Source organism: Miniopterus schreibersii (assembly GCF_964146895.1).
Source record: "Miniopterus schreibersii genome assembly, chromosome: 4".
Classification (NCBI taxonomy): domain Eukaryota; kingdom Metazoa; phylum Chordata; class Mammalia; order Chiroptera; family Miniopteridae; genus Miniopterus; species Miniopterus schreibersii.
In genome coordinates this window covers 6,348,469-6,354,875 of record NC_138105.1, presented here as the reverse complement: position 1 = coordinate 6,354,875, position 6,407 = coordinate 6,348,469, and positions in this window count along the sequence as shown.

The following is a 6,407-nucleotide window of genomic DNA, read 5'->3' as shown; positions in this document are numbered from 1 at the left end:
GTGGCTTTTCTGCTCTAACTTACAGATAATATTCATCTTAACAAACAAATCTTTACGAGTAGAAAATTAAAGGGGTGATTTGCTAACAATGGTAAATAATACGAATTTTACAAATAGATGCTCCCACTGGGCTAGTGAATGAGAAAATGCTCCTGCTGGTAAATGATATTTACCGTGAGCTTCACCCCGGAGGCGGCGGCGGGGAGACGGGGAGAGACGCCGATGCAGGTCCTACCTGGAGCAGTTACCCCTGGTCTGGAGCTCAAACCTGCCGACTCCAGGGGGAGGCTCAGAGAGGCGGGGCCTGCGATGCCGCCTGAGAAGCGGGTGGTCCCTGTGGCGCGAGGCCCGGGGCGTCACGGGGCAGGACTGTGGCACGTGGCCTGGCAGCGGTGATTGCACACCAGGCAGGACTGCCTCCTGCAGTGCATGGACCCTAGTGAGAGACCCTCGGACGGTTACTGAGTTACCGACTGGCATGGACCAAGTGACCCGAGTCACTTCAGGCACTTCACCTTCAGAATATGTTTCTGTTTTATGACGCAGGACAAAGTGCTATCTCCTGAGTTTGTGTTTTGCCAACTGCAGATTTAAGTGGGTCTTAGAAATCAAAGGCCCATGGCCAGTGCTTTCTTTCCTTTCCTGGTGGCACCTAAAATAATGCTGTGACGCCCAGACGGTGTCTTACAGCTGAGATGCCGTTAATTAAAGGAGTTCTGGAGAAGGACGTGGAGAGATGCCCAGCTGCGCAAGGTTGAACGGTGACTGCATGCAGGCTTTCTCAGGTTTAAATCCTAGCTTTCCCTTTAAGTCCCTAACAGAAGGACGTGTTTATGTCGTCTTTTCTACTTTGTTTCACGTAAAGCCCTGTCTCTCTCTGCACAGTGCTAGGCAGTGTGGCACAGACTGAACGTTGCTAGTGAAATACAGAACCTTCTAGAAGTCGCGAGCAAGACAAAAAAGGAGCAGTGAGGCAAAGCAGGATGGGGGTGAGCCCAGAGGCATTACGTAGCATGGTGCCGTTTCCCATTCTCACCAATGGCCAGAGCTTTGTCATCACAACCAAGGAGCCCAAACTTTTTTTACCAGGAAACGGATGCTGCTCACCATTTTCAAAAGCACCTGCCACCTGTGCATGTTCAGGGTCTTGAGAGGAGCACCCGTCACCTGTGCATGTTCATGGTCTTGAGAGGGGCGCCCGTCACCTGTGCATGTTCAGGGTCTTGAGAGGGGCGGCCGTCACCTGTGGGTGCTCACGCTCACTGTTTTGAGAGCACCTGCCACCTGTGCATGGCGCTGGGTAGGCTGTGACTTAAGAGAAGTGTGTGTCTTGCCTTTAAATAGCGAAAATCTATAATTGTCACGTAAATAATGAACAAAGACATTTCCAAAACACTGTCAGATGTCACCAGGTGTCACAAGGTGTTCAGAAGGACAACGTTGTGCCCTTGACTTGGATGTTAATCAGGAAACTGCCCGGAGACGGGCCGTGTTCTCTGGTCATCCCCTGGCGGAGCCCCGGCAGAGGCTGGCTGAGCACCCTGGACCACGTGGGGCGCGCGCCGAGGAAAGGCCCCTCCGTGCCCTGACCTCTGTGGTAACAGAAGGAACCCTCCGCTGGAAAAGCGCCACCGCGGGGACAGGGCTCCATCTCAGATGAGGCAGGACACGAAGGTCCTACTCGAGTAAAAGCAGGCAAACTGTAGGGCCCTTCGGCCAGCGAGAGCGGCCACCACGGGCCTGCCAGGCCGTCACCGGGACTCGGTCCACCTGTCCTTAGGCTCCTTCCTCTCTGTCGAAACGCTGAGGGACTGTCACAGCTTGCTGACCAGTGGGCTCCTTTTAAAAGCCTCAGGTACAGAGGATAAACCAATGCTGTCAGACGCAGAGATTTCCAGCACATAGAAAACCAACCCTACTGTGTATTTATAGGAACGGTTCCGCAGAGCCAAGCAACACCATGCAAAGCTGGGAGCAAATTTTATCTTACGCCTAACAGGGCAAAACGGTTATTCTAGCACCACTTTGAACATTCCGGAACAAATTAAATGAGAGTTTTCAGAAAGGCGAGGAAGCTTAAGTTGTGAATAATTCTCGGTGGCAAGTTGTGAAAAGGAAAACCAAGCGTAGCAAGCACAGCTCCATGTTGTTACAGGGAAGCCGGCCGGCCGGCCCTCCCATCTGGGTGTTTTGTCACGAAGCTCTCCAATCTTCTTCAAAGACGAGTCTCCCAGGCGTCCACGGGCTGTGGCGCCTCTGTGGAGCCTGTTCCCCTACCCGGGATGTGCCCTTGCGAGTCAGGCAGACATGACTGGGCTGCCTACCTTTCTAGGCAGATCTGTGATTTGAGATTTCCTGCCCCTCAAAGTTGCCACAATCCTATAAAGTTCTTTGTCAACTGGCTTATGCAATTTTGAATAAAAGCAATCCCGACAAATGACAAGCAGCGAGGAACCGCGGGCTCATTAGCATGTCCCTGTGCTCACTGCGGATTCTTCAGCCGGGAGTTGCAAGTGGGCACACAGCTAGCTCACGATTCAAATGAAAGTAAAGCTTGTACTTCAGAAAAAAAATCCCCAAACAATTTCAGGATGACTTAGAGTAATCTCTCCAGACAGTGACTGGCTGAGGAATACTTCCTAGCCATGAGCAAGAATGGTTTTGTCACAGACAACCTGACTCTAGTTAGTATCCGAACCTATTTTTTCATGTTACCACCACCAGAACTCCGGAGGCTCCTTGTCCGCAGAGGTCACAGGTTGCGCCAGGGCCAGGGACCCTCTATCTCCGTAACATCCCGCAGTCTGTCTGTTTTCAGGCCTCCTGACAGAATAGCCGGTCTGTGCAGTCCCAAGCAGGTGGGCATGACAAGCATTAGCACCCACATTAACTTCTACTGTACCTCGAACTTCACTGTGACAAATGGGTGGGAACAGGTCACCCCAACATTCACCGCCTTGGCACCCGGGCTGTTCCGAGTGAGCGAAGGCCCTTCAACAGCGGCAGGTATGAGAGCCACACAGCGAAGCCCAGGCCGCCCTTCCTGGCCAGTGCGAGGAAATAGATGAGCGTCACTCCCACAGTGTTCCTCCGTTACTCAGTAGCGGCATGAGAAAGTCACCTTAGTTGTATTACTTTATTCTTTAAAACAGACAACTGCACCCTCTGTGTTTGTGAAGCGAGAACCTGGCATGTCTGTGGCACGGGAGTGGTCCTGTGAGCATGAGAACCCTGTCACTGCTTTAATTGTGGATAATTAACACACAGTGAACTGCTGTCGCCCGCTGAGCGTGGGTGGGGACTCTGTGCCCTGGATCGCGGGACAGCGGAGACGTCCCACCCCGCAGCGGTTTCGTCGCTCAGCTTGGTGATTGTGCCTGACGGTCTGGGCCTGGGAGATGAAGGGGAAGGAAACGCTGCCGTCCACCAGGGGGCGCACCCACAGGACAAAGGGATAAAATATTCACCGAGGCCGACCGTTAAACTCACAGCTTCCCCCCAGGCTTCAGGATTATAAAAAAGAATATTTCCTAATGACACCAGCCCCCTTTCGCAGAAGCAAACTGCCATAACAACCAGAGCTCATTCTCGAACGGCGGCTCCACGGCTGAATTTATATTTTGAATCGGGCCTTTCATCACAGCAAACCATGAATAAAATATGAGTCGAAACCTTTGCTTTGCACATTAATGGTCACGCACATTCACAGTGCGTGTTTAAATCATGTTTTGCTCTGCACAGTGACTGCAAACAGATGAGGGAAAAGCACCTATTTTCACAGCCTGTAGCTTCACGTAATCGAGGCAGATGTGACCAGGAGAGAGGTAGTTGCTAAAACACGGCCAAGTTCACCCAGACCAAGGAAATGTTAAAACATCCACAAGTGGGCAGAGCCAGGCTCCACGGCCACTGCTACCCCGTGTTCCCTGCGAACAGGGGACCCCCGGGGGTGGCACCGACTGCCACAAACCAAGCCACCTGAGGGGGGTGACGCGGGCCGTGGCGTGGCTCACAGGCCAGGCCGTGTGCTCGGAGCATATTTCGAGCCGCCTTCTCCTCACGCAGTCTCGAAGCTCCCGGTGCCACCTCCGCCTCCGCTTCGCAGTAGGTGTTGATATTGTCTTCAACAGTGATCATTCCATCATTAAACAGAATCACTTCCGCGTCGTGACTGTTGTTAGCACCCTTTATAGGTCTATAAATATCATCAACACTTTTGCAACACATATATGTACATGTGCATGCACACACATACCTATGTACACAAGGGTTTGTGACAGATGCACAGAAAAGGGTGCCAGCAGTTGTCATATATGTGTTTACATATTTATTTCATATATTCAGGTATGTAAATGTTCGCCTATTTATGTGTGCATAATCATCTAAGAAGCTCACAGGCATGTGACACTGCAGCCGGGCTCCGTCAGAGGTCTTTCTGTGTGTTCTCCCAGCCGCCCTGTGTAACGATACTATGTTATCCCAAGGGACTGCCCCAAATCACACATGCTGTAAGTGGTGGGCAGGGTCCACCCTGGGTGGTCCAATTCCAACGCTGCCTGGTACTCACAGAGAACACAGCGGGGATCCTGATGTCACCTGTAAATAGGAGCAGACCTGTGAGCAGGCAGCTACCAAGCACACACTGTGCTGAGGCCCACGCCTGCCCAGGCGATGGCTCGGCGCCCATGGCCTTCTCTTCTTGGCCGTGAGAATTTCAGGCTCTTGAGAGAGTCACTGCTGTCTGAGAAAACATACTCGCTATTCAGTTATTCAAGGTGCCACAAACGTTTCTTCGTGCCCTAAAGGAAACCGTAGACCCGAGACGTGCTCTCCATGGGACAGTCTCCACCAACTCAAGTGCCCACCTGTCCAGATTCAGTGCCCTCCCCATGTCCCTCACAAGTCCCCCTGCCCTGCAGTCTAGACTCACCCCCCAGCCTCCGTTCCGTAGGACACACACGGCGGGCACCTTCCACGTGGAGGCGAGCACATCCGCTGCGTCTGCCACTGCGGCCCCGGTTTTGAGTCTCTAGGATCACCTTTGAATACGTATGTGCAGCTGGGTTAAAAACTCTTCCGCTACCTTCTTTCCCTTCTGTCTGTAACCTGCAGAATATTGTGAAATGGTTTGCACACAGAATAAATATTTGTTTTTTTCCCCTTCATATTGAATTTATTGGGGTGACACTGGTTAACAAAATTGCACAGGTTCCAGGCGCACGGTTCCACAACACATCACCTGCGCACTGCACTGTGTGCTCACCACCCCAGGTCTCCATCCGGAATAAATATTTATTAAGTAATCATTAGTCACAATAATGCGCTATCTTGGCCTCTCTGGTGCCCGTCTGGCTCTCTCTGTACCCGGTAACTATTTCCCTTTGAACTTCACAGGTATTAAGAACTCACACTCTCATTATTTTAGGTGGCTGTGAGGGATGCATTCTGTTAAAGAAATTTGCTTGAATTTGTAAACCATCTGGAGGACATTCTTGTACAAAAAGCACTGACTTCCAAGTACAGTCCTACCTGTTACTGCCAGTACTTTAGCTGTTAGTACTTTTATCCTAATGTGTACTTTTGTAAAGAACTAGAAGATATTTAATAAATATTTGACAGGTAAATGAATTAATAAATGATGTTGAAGTTATGGACTTAAAACTATTTAACTATGAGATGACTTATCACTGGGTTAATAAGTAGTGAATTGTCTAACATCGAAGATAGTTATTTTATTTTCTTTTAGTGAAACATTACTGCAACAATGAAACAATATTTCAGTTCTGACCAGGACTCGCAAACATTTCTCAGTTTATTTCATTGGCTCCAAAACACACACAGGTAAGTGTTCTGAGGGAAGTATTTCAAAATTACAATTAGGAATAACCCAAAAACCAAATCACAGAAAAGAAAATCACTATAAAGAAAAAGCAAGTAAAACCGGTGAGCACGTTACATCTTAAGTATTTACAGGTCATAACCCACTGTGGGCCCAGGACATTCAACCTTGAAAAGGCCCTGAAACCAGGGATACACTAAAAACAGGAGGCAATAAAATATGTAAAATGCGGTTCAATTAGTGTTAGATCGGGCCTTTGAAAGTGTCATTTTGTTCTTTATCATGTGAGGTTACCTCTTCTCGCTGTTTTGAACCCAGCAGCCTGTGCCTTGGTTCCAAGTGGCCTTCAGGCAGGAAAGACAGTGCAGCAAGACACTGCGTAAGCAAAGCCGGTTTTAGTGACCCAACGAGGAATTTGCTGCTTCTTAACACTTCAGGTTAACCTGGTCACGCCAACATTATTCAAATTAAATCCAACCCAGGACAAAGCTTCTGTGCAGAACTGTCCCCTGAACCTTGAGGCGCTGTCTTGGCCTCTTCAAGGGAAATGACATTTTTAAAAAGTAAA